We start from the raw sequence: 13,392 nt of genomic DNA, 5'->3' as shown, positions 1-13,392 counted from the left end.
CTGAACTACCAGACTGCTGCTCTCTTCAGGCATCTGCAGTTCCCCTGAGCTGTCAGCTGCTCTCACTCATGGCGTCTTCCCCTCATCGTTTCACAACACTGGTCAACAATACCTTAAGAAGGAAACTGTGACACTGAGCTCAACAAACCCTGTCAATCACATTTCCCAGAGGGTAAGGACAATTCCAGCCTTTTTTTCTTTTTTTTTTTTTTCTTCCTTCCCAACCATGTTTTGCTGAAGAAACAATTTTAAAGGGGAAAAAGAAAAACCACATTATTGTGTAAGCAAGATGGAAAACAGCTTTCTGTGGGTTCCCAGGTATTTATTTGCCATTCGCTCTGCAACGTTATTAACAACAACATTGCCTGTGCCTGGCTGACTCTTAAGTACGGATGGTTTTGCAACAGCTGTGTGCACAGCACCTTCCTTCACAAGCAGTGCCTTTGCCCTGGCTGTCCCCATGGCTCAGTTTATTTGTATGCAAGGCAACTGCAAGGATATCGAGGCTTTCCATCAGCTGTACAAACTCAAAGCAGAATCAGCTCTGTGTGTGTGTGTGTCCCTTTCTGAGAATTATCATTTTTGGGTAGTAGGCTCTTGGGCAGCTCCTGTGAGAGATCTTTCTTATATATCTGTCTAGAAGAATCACTGCCTATGCTTATACTACAAGCTATGGAGTATCTATCGCTATATATATAAGAAAGAAAAAGCATATTTGCTTGTTTGTTTTCAACCTCCCTGTAAAATGCTTCTAAAAGCAGAATTATCTTTCACTATGGAAAAAAATTGACAAAAACATCCTCATATTGGTCAAAATTTTCTTAGATGTTTTTCAGGGTATCGCTAAGACCTGCCAGGCTCCTCCCTGTTCCTCCCCTGCCTTGCCCCAAATACTTCCATTTTTGGCTAAAAAAAATCTCAAGTTTGGGATTTTTTTTTTGACCAACAATGTCAGCCAAAACCCAAACTCTTTTCTCTAATTTTTCCACTTAATTTTTAAACTATCTTCTGGCAAAACAGAAATATTGTTTTGATGGAAAATTTTCAACCAGCTCTGCTCATTAGTTTCTGCCAACAGTCATACAGGCAAAACAGCCCATCTTCCAAGAGAGGAGACTGTCCGAAGGGCCGAGCGTGAGGCAGGCAATGACTAACGCTTCTCTCCCCGCCTCTGTGCCCCCGCCAGCACTCTGCTCTTTTGCAGGCCTCAGCCCTTAATGAGAGCCATCTTTCTAGAGATGTTTTCAGCCTAAATCTCTCTTGGCAATTCAACTCAGTAATTCAGGTATTTTGCCAGGTTAAAGGAAGGTGTGGGTGGCATAGAAGGGTCTCCTTTGACCACAGGACTTGGAGGAGCCATTTTGTGCATCCCTTATCTCCATTGACTAATATTTGGACCCCACCAATCAAGTACCAGTTGGCAGGGAAGGGTGAGGAGATGGGGCTGGTCCAGCTCACTTTCAAAGCAAGCTTCAGTTTGCTATTGTTTAACAGAGATATCTTGATAGATCAGCAGCTGAGCCATGCACAACCATGAGCAGTCTCCATGTAACCCTGAGGACCTCCAGGGATAAGATCCTAGAGTGGCTGATGGGCTGAAATGACACCAGTCACATCAGTACTGCATGTCTCTTAACCCATCAGTCCATGAGGAAAGGGTTTTTCACAATGAATCTGGAGTGTGAATTCAAGAGGAGCCCAGCTCCTCTTGTTTCCTGGGCTCTTGTGATGAACTAGGAGACAAATAAGGGAGATGTTCCTGCAGAGGGAGGCAGAAGCCAGATTTCTGTGTTTGGCATCTGCAGTCAAAGGAGCATCTGCCCGTTGGCTACCTGGGCAGCCTCCTCAGGGGATAACCATCCCTCAGCAATCTTTAATATTTGTAAAGTGTTCCGAGATCTTTCAGTGCAAGGCCTTTTAGATGTGCAAAAGTTTATAGCCCTTCTCTAAACGATTGCTGATTTCAGAGGGTTAAGTTAGGAACAGGAAATACAGTGACTAAAGGAAAGCCATTAATATTAAATTCTACCCTTTGCCAGATAGTCTTGTTTTATCTTTGCTCTTTCATTAAATATTTTCCAGTTTTCCTTGCAGGGCATTCTTTAGAGGGGTAGCAACTGAGGAGCTGTAACTTGGCACATCTCCACCTACTTTTCTGTAGCAGTGCACATTTGTGCTCTGGGATTTGAAGAATTTCCTTTGCCTCTAGAATTGATATGCAAACAGTCAGCTGTACAGACATCAATCTGTCCAGTAGACATGCTGCGTGACCTAAGAAATAATACAGGTGGTCAGCACCATGCTGGTGACTCCTGAATTTCTGGAGCAAACAGACTCATTTGACTATGTCTAGAAGACAGGAGGTCCTGTATACACCCTCCAGTAATGTAATCTGCTGTGCTTGACTGATCACAAAACACCCACCAAAATTCTTGATTTTTGCCAAGGAAAGCAAAGATTTGCAGGGAATGAGAGCTGTGACCTTGCCACCTCACAAATAGCTTGGAGATCTCAGGATGCTCATCTCAGCAGAGAGATGGTTGTGCCAGAGCAAATGTAGAGCCCTGTGTGGTCAGCACACAGCTCTTCCAGCGACCCTTTCTTTACCTCTTCCAAGAGACATCAACTCAGTTGTGATAAAAGCAGAGATGGGACAACTTAATCTCTCCCTGCCTGTTTGCTGTGTTGCTGTATGTGAGCAGGTATGGAATGAGGGATATTAAGACTGGGAGAGATGAGAGTTGCTAGCTGCAGAACCCACCTCATACCATCTCTCCCACTAGTGATTTCATCACAGCCAAAAGCTGTGTGATTGAGCTGCTGTGCACCCTGTGGGCAGCTGTTAAAGCCTAAGGGAAAATAAGCAGTTAAAGCCTAAAAGAAAAAAATCAGAGAGAAAGAAATGAGGCTCCGGAGAGCCCCATAACTCTAAGCAAGTTGTTCTCTGTTAAAAAGAAGTCTTTCATGTCCCATTGATTCTTCTCAGGTTGCAAGGAGAGTTGTTCTTCTGCTCCTGAAAGCCCTAGCTGCAGACACAGCCTTGGAAGGGAAGCTTGCTCTCATGGCTACGGCAAAGGAATGGGAAGCACGAGATCTGGCATGAAGTCCTGCTCCCATTGAAGCCAGTGGGATGTTTGCCATTGGCTTCAGGGGAAGCCAAGATTTCAATCTGCAGCCAGATTTGCTGGTGTGTTGAACTATGTTGAGAGCAGGACCAGAAAGGGTTCTTGGTTTCCTGATAAAGCTGTTACTGCCTCAGCTCCTCTGCTGCAGATTGCTGGTCTCTTACCTCACATTGCCCTCTGCTTGCTTTCATGTTTTCAAATCTTACTCTTAAGCCAGAAACTCTTTGAGGAAGAGGCTGTCTGCATGGTTTATGCCTGTTGTATTGTCCCATGACTGGAGCTCCTGGACATCCCCACCAGCAAGATCATCCCCTCCATTGTGGTTTATGGACAGTGCAAGAGAATGGCATTAAGCAATAGCACAGGGCTGGGCAAGCAGCTTAAGTGAAGTAAGACATACGGGATTTACTCCAGGTAAATAACTGTGCCTTTTCCTTCAGGAAGCAGCTTGAATTAGCTCTAGAATTAACTCTGGGTGGTTCAAGAGAGCCTGAAGAGATTTTAAAGGTGATCCAGGAATGAGCTTCCCTGCTTCACACCTTCACACCAACATGAGCTGTTGGAAATCTTGATTTTATAAGCACCCCTTTTTCTCTCGTCTCCTTTCTTTCAAGGTTAGGTGGAAGCCAAATTGTGTTAGTGATGAGCCATGGTATAGGTACTCATGAGCCTGGCAGTAAACATTTCCCAAATTATTAGTGTTCCCCTTGCTAATAAGCAACTCAAAGGTTGCCATGCTGCTGTAGTGACACAAGTGTTCAGTGGTGCACTGTATAGTGCTCCCCGATGCATTTCATGCCCTTGTGCCAGCTCTTGCAGCCCAAACAGCATCCACGTTTAAAACATGGGCAGAGTTAGTGCCCTTCTCTGAAAAGCAGGTGAAGGAAGCGATCTCTGAGTGGATTGAGATTAATTGAGATTATTGTGTTAACACCAAACAGCCCCATTTCAGCCTATACAGGTCCCATTGTTTTTATTTGAATGGACACATGGTGGAACCTCTCTGTGCCAAAGGGAAAAAAAAACCAAACAACATTGCAAGTAATTCTTGTTCTTTATTTATATTTCTCCCTGATCTAGGTTGTCTCTTTCTATTCATCGTGTGGGTTTAGTCTCTACTGCCCCTTTCTGGGAACACGTATAAACACATCACATCTATTAAAAAAAGGCATGAAGGTTCATCTCCTGGACCAAGAAGCTGCCCTGGCTTTCCTCACCTCTCCAGATGCCACACATTTGACAGCATCTTTTTCTCACTAGCACATAGCTTGTATTCTCTGGCCATCTGGGACTTGGTCCCATTCCTTTGACATTTCCACAAAGAGTGGGAGCAGCTTTCTGGTAAGTTGAAACCATTGTGATGTATTTCTTTTCCTCACAAGCAAGGAGTTTGTAAGTGTAGATGCTTAAAGTTGAGGTAATGTTGATCATCTAGAGATCCATAGCTAATAGTTTCACTGTGATTTTCTCCAGCAAGTTGAAGCACAGCTACCCAGAAGTTCAGCACTGGTGCAGTAGCGCACCCCAGTGTTACCTCTTTAGGCACAGAGATTTTTACAGGCAAAAATACTCTTCTAGTAATAAATGGGGAAGAATGGGGAGGAAAGCAAAGAAAAAAGCCCCTCTCCTCATGGTGAATGAGCTCCAGAGGGAGCGTGAAGGTTTTTCCAGAAAAACTTACCCATTCCATGGCTCCAATTAGAGAAGATTTGTCTGTGTTTATTGATGACCATGTCCTTCCTTGCATTTGGCGCAGCTGGGAGCCCAGTTAGTGACCTCCCAGTGGCCTTGAAGCCCAAGGCCCATGTTTCTTTAATATTGTCCAATCTGTGGGACACTTAGGGAAATGGTTGACAATATTGTAAAGCAGCTTCTGGCAGTGAAGAGTCCCAGCAAAGGATTGCATAGACTCCTGGAAATCATTCTCAGCCTGTCCATCTAAGGTCTGCCTGTGCAGGGAGCTGCAGCATTACCCAGCAGGGACACAGCCCACTTAGGTAAAAGACATTGTTCTGCTCTTCTTCCTTTTCCTGACAAGAAATGGCTCGTTGTGCTTTGTTTGGTACCTGGTGATCATGCTGCTAGTGTTTGTCTCTCTTTGCTACCGTTCACAGTTTGCAGTTGCAGCTTTTCTAAGTCTTTATTGACAGCCAGACACATCTTTCATCACTTAATGCATGCTCATCCCAGCTTCCCAGAAAGCTGGGATCTGGGCTGTGCTGACATGCCAACATGTCGTGCAGCCTTGAGTGAATCAGTTCACATCCCTGTGACTCGGGGAACCACCGTGCAATAGCAGCGGTACCAGTATAGCATTGCTTGGCTGCAGCTTTATAAAGCGCTTTGAGCTTCTTAGAAGAACAAGGTTGAGTGCAAAACTGTCCTGTTATTCCATGGTTAAAGGTTGTCTGAGATTATGGTTTGAAGTGAATGGAAAACAACAGCCAACAGAGCAGCCTGGATGTCCTCAATGGTGGCCAGTTAGTGGTTTGGGGCATTTTCAGGGGCTACTTCACAGCCCAGTTACTGAAAGGGCAGAGCTGGGACCCCTCTCTTGTGCTGTGTGCAGGACAGAGGAGTTGTGTCAGGGCCATGCTTAGCCTGAGCTTTCACTGTAATAATTACAAGTGATAAAATGTCAGTTTTCCCAGTTTTCCTCCCCACAAGTTGATTTAAAGGGAATGAAGACAGATCCTGCTATAGCTTAGTACATTACTAGCCAACTCAAATGACTCCCCACTGTCTTTTCATCTACATGAGACTCTTAATGCCCTAAGCCTTTGCATGTCCTGGCACATAGCCCAATTGAAGCATGAGCTCCAACAGAAGTTTTAAATTTAAAGCTGTTCTTTTGGCTTCAGAAATTTGCAGATTGAAGCCGAGAGATGCAATTCAGCTGCTTACTTGCAGATCTGCAACAGCCGTGCTGTGCTATTGCGCTCGCCTCCGTCGGGCAGTTGTGTGAACAGCACTTTCCAATTAAAGTAGCAGCCTCACTTACAGAAAATGCTTTTCCTAGCTGGGCATTTATCTGATTTTAATTTTTTTTTTAATTACTCTTGGAGCACAGGATTGTTTTGTTTCCATCCCTTATTATAATTAATCCATCATCATTTCTGGTAACTAGGCTGACTTTTGCTGGGGTTTTTTTTTTTGTTTTCTTCCATTTCCAGCATCAGCTTAGACCAATACCACTCAGACACCACATTACTCACACAATGAGGAGCACTGATGTGAGCAGCCAGGCAAATATCAGGTGCACAAGCAACTCCTAATGTTCTGCTCACCCAGAGCAGGAAAAAAGACACCCTGTTCTGAAAATAGCCCTGCCAGAAAATCCCAGAGCCTTGCTATGTAAATTATGACCACTTCCCTGACTGAAATGTTCCTACTCTAAAAACTTGGCTTTTAAGACCTTCACAGCCAAGATCAAGGCTTTCCCCCAAGGCTTTTACCTGAACATTCATTGTCTCCAAGAAAATAAATGGTATCAGATGAACCCTGCATCTTTCTTCATGGTGCAGTCAGATAAGAGCATCTTTTTCTGTTTCACCTCACTGAAAGGGACACGCTGGGCTCCATCCTGCCTGTAGTGCAACAAGCTCAGTAAAGCTTGTCCAGTGGTTTGCAGTGGAATCTGACCTGAGAGCTGGGATTTTCACTCCAGCCTCATTTGCCACTGCAGACAATGCTGTAACTGTCTGCTGGTTTCATGTGCTTTGTAACCTGAGCACGGAACTGCTTGGGCTGGGACTGCAGGAACTGGAGAAGGACCAGATGCAATGACAAAAGCACAGGTTTCAGTGCTGACATCCCATCCCATGAGGCCACAAAGCTCCTCTTTCCTACAACATGCTTTTCCCATAGTTTGATCAGCTGTAGCTGTCACTCTGGGCTTGTGCCCGGCACAGTGACCCTCAAATCTTGGAGCACCTCAGTTCTGCAAGACCCTTGCAAGGATGCTACAACCACAGGCTCTCAGACTGACAAGAAAGCAAAGCCTGCTGCTGCCCCCATGTGTTACTTGCTCATTATTGTTGCCACGCACCAGTAAAGACTGGGAACCCTATTGACAAGCACGAAGGAGAGCTTGGCTAAGCACAGCACAGCCTCTCAGCTACTGAGGTCAAGGATCTTGCTTTGGAAGACTCTTCTGTTTCTTCTGTTCCTCCCACAAGCTCAGGGCTTTCCCTAGGGCACTTTATATTAAAAAAATTGCAAAGTCAGACTGGACATGTTTGGAAGTGAGATGAGCTGTGAGACAGCACACGATACGCAGGAAAGCACAGAGCTGTCATGGTCCTGTTCTGCAAGGAGTGTGCAACACTCAGAGGCTGCCATGTAGTGCCGAACAATATCAGATATCAGCACAGCGTGTTCAGGCTTGTTGGCTCAGGCCATGAGGAGCACGGAGTGAGAGACAGCTCTTGGCAGGCTGAGCTCACATGATAAGGTCATTGGAAAGACAAGTGATGCTTTAATCAACCTGCTTTTCCCCAGTATCAGCACCAGCTTGAGCAAGGACTCACTTCATGCTCCTGTAATATACTGTGCTCCACATGGTGCCAAGGACAACAGCTTCCTCACAAATCCATTGAAGCTGTGTTTTTCCAACCAGTGTCTCGGTGCCCAACTCCCATCCTTCTTGGCCCAGTCAGGTTCCAGTTTTGAACTATTAAATAGCACTTCTTGGAAGAGTGACATTCCCTCTGCATCAATGGCACCTCTGAAGTAGAGAGGAGAACAGGCTGGAGTTACTGGCTGTCTATCTGCTGCTTCCCACCACTTGCAATTTACCTTTTGGACATCCATCAGGGATCTCATGGTTTTGTCCTTCTCTGTTGAGCAGTACTGTGTTGGGGCTGCACATGCTAATTATTCTGGAGAACATCCATTCCAGAAGCTGCCTGAAGCCTGGGGTGATAGGTTGGTAGCAGCAGCCAAACTCTCACTGGCCCAAAAGGAGCTAGTTTGTGGCTCAGGGGGGGTCACATAGACCAATGACAACCTGGTGGCTCTGACCACCAGTAACACAGCTTCTTGGGAAGGTAGGGTTGGCTATTTGCCGTCCTTTCACCAAGAGCCTTTTTGGCCCTGGCATCATTAACAGATGGGCCAAGGAGCAATGTCTCAGCTAAACACTGTCCACAGACTACCCTGGACACTGCCTAGAGCTCTCTGAGAACATCTGAAGGGAACAACACGCGCTGGCAGAGCTTACGTGCTCCGGCAATTGGGGATTGCAAACACATGCTTCAGCTATGCAAGAAATCTCTGACTTGTTCTGAATGTGATTCTGCCTGGGTTTCTTCCCAGGAACATTCCTGTTCTTTGCAATTTACCAGTTGCAGGAAGAGAGAAGGAGGGGTTGGGGATTTTAAGAGTAAGGGAGAGGAAAGGGAAGAAATCATACAATGTTTTCCCTAGCCAAATTCTTCCAGAAGGACGGGGTGTGGAGTATGGACTCCAAGATTTGGTATAATCCCAAGAAAATATGAACTGCAAAATTAAAACCACTTTTAATTAGTCATTTGTTTTTATATAAAGAATAAGTCTCTGTTTTTCTGAAGTAATTCAGTGTGTGCTATCATATAAACTAGGCAGCCCCTGCCAAACGGTGCTGCGTGATAGAAGGCAAGCACAGAACTAGGTCTCTGAGCAAAGACACGTTATCTCCTCCAGGAGACGGCAGTGCTGTTCAGATCTGCCTTCTGGTTCCCGAGATAAAAGTCTCATTCCTAAGAGTCACAGCGTACGTGAGAGAGCTGCAAATGTAGTCCTCGTAGGTGGGAGTAATTTGATGTCTGAGCTGGAGATGAATGATGAAGCTGGGTCTTTATTATAACACCTGCTGTGTTACAAACAGGAGAAAAAGCTTGAGAGGGTGGAGGCAACAGCTGTGCTTCTGCCCTGGAAGAAGTCAGAGGTAGAAGGTACCCAACACCTCACACCCCAACTCAAAGGGATGACAAATCCCTCTTCTCATTGTGGCTAGGTGGGGGCTGCAGGGCTGGTGTCCCTTTGGGTGTGCCCTTGAACAAGGAAGGCGTAGGCTATGTCCAGGTTGGGTTGCCCTGAGCCAGGGATGCCCCTGCAGATAAGGTGTGAAGCTGGCTGTCAGCCAGGTCTCAGGGCTGCTCCTGCAGACACAGGCTTTGTGCTTCTTTCCAGATGCAACCACCCAAACCATCAGCTTGTTCCTGAGAGTGTTGTTTCAGCCCAAGACCCTTCCAAGGCAATCAACGACAGGAGTTGCCCATGGCTAAGTTTGGAACCTGTTGAGCTAGACAAGTGCTTCCAACAGGAGAAACCCTTAGAAGAGGCAAGGTATAACCCGATGTTACCGACATGCACTCAGAGTAACCTCCAGAGCTCAATTAACTGTGTTAAACTTACGCCTATAATTAATTTAATTTAACTGAGGTTTTCTTCCCTGCATTGTCTGCCTACTGCATCAACCTCTCAAACTTACTGCTGTGTCTATAATTCAATCAAAGGTACATACAGTACCACATCAGCTTAGTCACTCCAGACACCAGGGAGAGGATGATGTTGTTGTATTTGGCTCAAACTTCTGCCTTAACATGGGGGGTAAATTCACTGAAATCAGTTATGCTACATTAGTCCAAAACCAGAGCAAAGCCCAGCGTTTATAAAGTATTTGCAATAGAGGTATCATAATTTCTATAATGTCATGTCCTGAACATGGATGTGTTGTGCTACAGCTGCCTTCCCAGTCTCCCACTAGGAAACAATGAAATAAAGATAGAAAGGAATATTATTTTCTTTTTTTTTTTAATAATTCAGCAATATCAGAAATATCAGCAGATTGCTGTTGCCTCACAGTGCTGTATAGGGGCCTTGTCCTGTGTATGCTAAACTAAGCAGGAATAATTGCTTGAATAATTGCTTGATATTAAGAAGCAGATGCTCCAGAAGTAGTTCTTTAACTTGTGCTGTACGTAGCATCAGGATGGTACTTTGCTCCTTGTGAGGGTCCCCTTCTTCATCTTTTATTGACTATACATTCTACATTTTTATTGTTAATAGCCCATATGGCAAAGGAAACGGGTGAATTATTTCACTCCATCTTGCTTTTATTAATCCCAAATTATGGATCAAGTCACAATTAATGATGGTCCTGGTGATTTATGAATTGCATTTGGTTTTTTTTACTCCTACTAGTTCTGGGCAGTTGAAAACGATCAGATGCCAGTCTGAGCAGCTGTAGCCTGAGCATCAGTCAGCACTGAGGAGCAACGTGTGCGTGGATGTGTGAAACAACCCATCTCTGGGCAGGTGAGTTAACTGAATACCAGTGCAAGAGAGACTGGAGCTGCTTTCTGTGACTTACACATTAAGTTACTAGTTTCCCAATGGGTGGAAAGCAAATTATCACCGAGTGATCTCCAATCCATATAATAGATTTTATTACAGAGCTTAGAAGGCTGCTTAAAGAGAAGCAAAGAAAGACACAAGGAATATGTGTCTGACAATTCTGAAGTGAGCCTGAAAAAAGAGGGGAAAAACCAAAGTGATGAAGTGAACAGCAGTTCTGGATCTGAGCAGGAGCTGACAGGAGTTAAAGAGACAAAAGAGGAGAGCCTTATTCTAGGTTACGCTCTCTTTGGAAAGCCCTTCCAAAGGACTTGGAAAACCTTCATTAAAGTTTTGCTTTTTTATCACAAAGTGATTAACTGAGGTTCCCTGGGAAGGAGTTTGCATCAGTGTGAATGCTGGCTGGTGCCTGGCATCATGGACACATTGCTACTTTGGATTAAGTGAAAATGAGCAGAGTTTCTCGGTTGTGTTGCCCTCTGCATTGAGAAAGGTCAGGGGTAGGAGGATTTCTTCCTGAAATTCAGGAGATATACGACCCTTATGTTGGTTGAATGTGTATAATGACTGAACCATTCAACTCAGACAGACTTCACTTGTTTGTGGCTTTGCAGCTCTCACAATCTATCTGCTAACAACAAAAAATATTCCCATTATTTGGGATGATGACATCATCCATGCAGTTGGTGCACAGCCAACATCAGCACTGCTACAAAACAGACAGTTACTTCTTGTTAAGAATTATCATATTCTTTGTACTGACCACAGTTTGCATCAATTGAGCTTCAGCATGGCGAGGCCACTGGGAAGCAGCAACATTTCCAGTACCAAAGCTGCTGAGCAGATGCGTCCCTCAGTTCACTTGGCAACTGGGTCTGAAATGATGTATCTGCTGATCCCTCACCTGCCACCGTGCCTCTTCACTTTGGTTTGAACAAACCTGGCTTACATAAAACATGGTGGGGAACAGTCAAGCTTGGAGGACCAGGGGGGGATAAGCTGTTTTGAGGTGCAGAGTTGCTGCTAAGTGAAATGGTTCAGGAAAGACCAGGGAGTCAGCAAAAGCTGCTAGGAAATGATCCAAGGCTGAACTTCAGCTGTTGCAAATGGGAAGATCAGCAGAGGATGCTCACACTGAAAAAGCCTGGAAAAAGCAGATGGGTATCTAAAACATTTTGAAAAGCTTCCAGTCACGGTGTGGTTTTCAGTGTAATAAATCCTTGTTGGATTAATTACCTAATAGTGAAATTATCCCACTCTGCTAGAGGCAGATTTCTTCCTGAAGTGAGAACAAGTATAATATTTTAAGGTAAAATATGATCGTTTGAAGGTCCCAGAGGGCAGAAGGAGCAGGGCTGCACTCAGCAAATGGACACTAATTCCCTGTCATTTCCCTCTCCAGGCCTGGTAAAACATATCACATGCACCATTTCAATTTTAGTCCATGATAAAAGGAATCTTGTAAAGCCCTATAACTCAAGAACATTACATTTTTAAGGCAGTAAATTCTCACAGGGACTGTGATCCCCTTGCAGCATAGATTTGTTGCAGACAGACTGCTGTAAGAGAGAGCAAAGCCATTTAATGGGAACACAACAGCAGCAGGTACCTGGGGTCCTGCTGCTACAGGCAAACAGTGCTGCCAGGGTGCTGGGGTGGTTTATGTCTGTGTAGTGCCTGTAGGTCTAGAAACCACCAGAAAATGGGCTGGGAGCTTCTCTGTGTCCTGCTTGAATTGAATTTGTCAAGATCCATCCAGATGCTATTTAGGCAGCATTAGAGTTGTATGTCAGGTTCCTGGAAGTAAGAAAGGTGAAGGATCTTTCCATGAACTAGTACAGAGCTGGTCCCTGCAGAATCTGCTGTAGACAGTTAGAAAAAAAACCAACTCCTGAGCTGTTTTAATTTCCCATAAAAGGCAGGAAGCAAATTGGCAGTGTAAGTGCCTATGAAGGCAAAAAAAGAACTAAAACGGCCTTTCTTCTGTCCTTTTCACTTGATAATGAACGCCTGAAAGGCTCTAAATTGGTGGGTTTTGTTCTAAAGCTTGAATTCTTTCTGCATTAGGAGCACTGGAAGACTTTCTGGACAGACAGAAAAGAGGTCAGTATGTATCAGAGACAGTAGAGAAACCTGCAGATTTGTCTGTGGAGGGATGTTTAAATCTCAGTGACGAATTACCCAAGACGTTGCACATGGAAGTCTGGACACTGCACACATTTCTCCCAGGACAGGGCTGCAAGCAAACGTCCAGCTCAGCCTGTAGAAATGCACAAACACACTTGAATTATTTGCAATCAACTGACACCAGTCAAGTACTTCTGTGTTTCCATATTTACGATTTGTGTAGACAAATCTGAGAAAGGGAAGCGATTTGGAGTCCAACTAGTAAAGGTTTTTTTTTTTTTGCTTGATTTTCTTAGCAGCTGTTTCATCCCAACAGTTGGGAGAAAAACACCTTTTCGTAATGCTTCTGTAAGGATCTTTCAGCTGGAGGATGAAGCAATTTCCCATCTACATTTCCTGGTGTCTTTCCATGAGATCAATGAATAATTGCCCATGATATTTTAAAAGTTAGAAAAATATTAAGCAGTAAATGACAGTTAAGGAGAAGTAAGCCAACCCAGAATTAGCTCTGTCAGCAAAGTCTGGTTGTTTTCCCTGTGTTTCCAGATCACCTTAGCAGTTGAATTTTCCAGGTTTGAGTAGGTTACCCTGAGTAACCTGTATTTGTTTGACAAAGTCGGACTATTACTTGTAACTTTTGAACCTCAATAGTCCCAGAGAGATTATAAGTGTCTCAGGGAAGGCATTTTGGCCCATCTCATCTAGTCCCCATGCTTGTGGGGACTTTCCAGCACACTAAATCCATCGTCTGTTGGGTCAGAAAAGCACATAAACTGGCTGAGCCCCAAAATCATCTGCTCAT

The sequence above is a fragment of the Antrostomus carolinensis genome, unplaced genomic scaffold, assembly GCF_000700745.2.
Source record: "Antrostomus carolinensis isolate BGI_N321 unplaced genomic scaffold, ASM70074v2 scaffold20131, whole genome shotgun sequence".
Lineage (NCBI taxonomy): Eukaryota > Metazoa > Chordata > Aves > Caprimulgiformes > Caprimulgidae > Antrostomus > Antrostomus carolinensis.
This window is presented reverse-complemented; position numbering follows the sequence as displayed.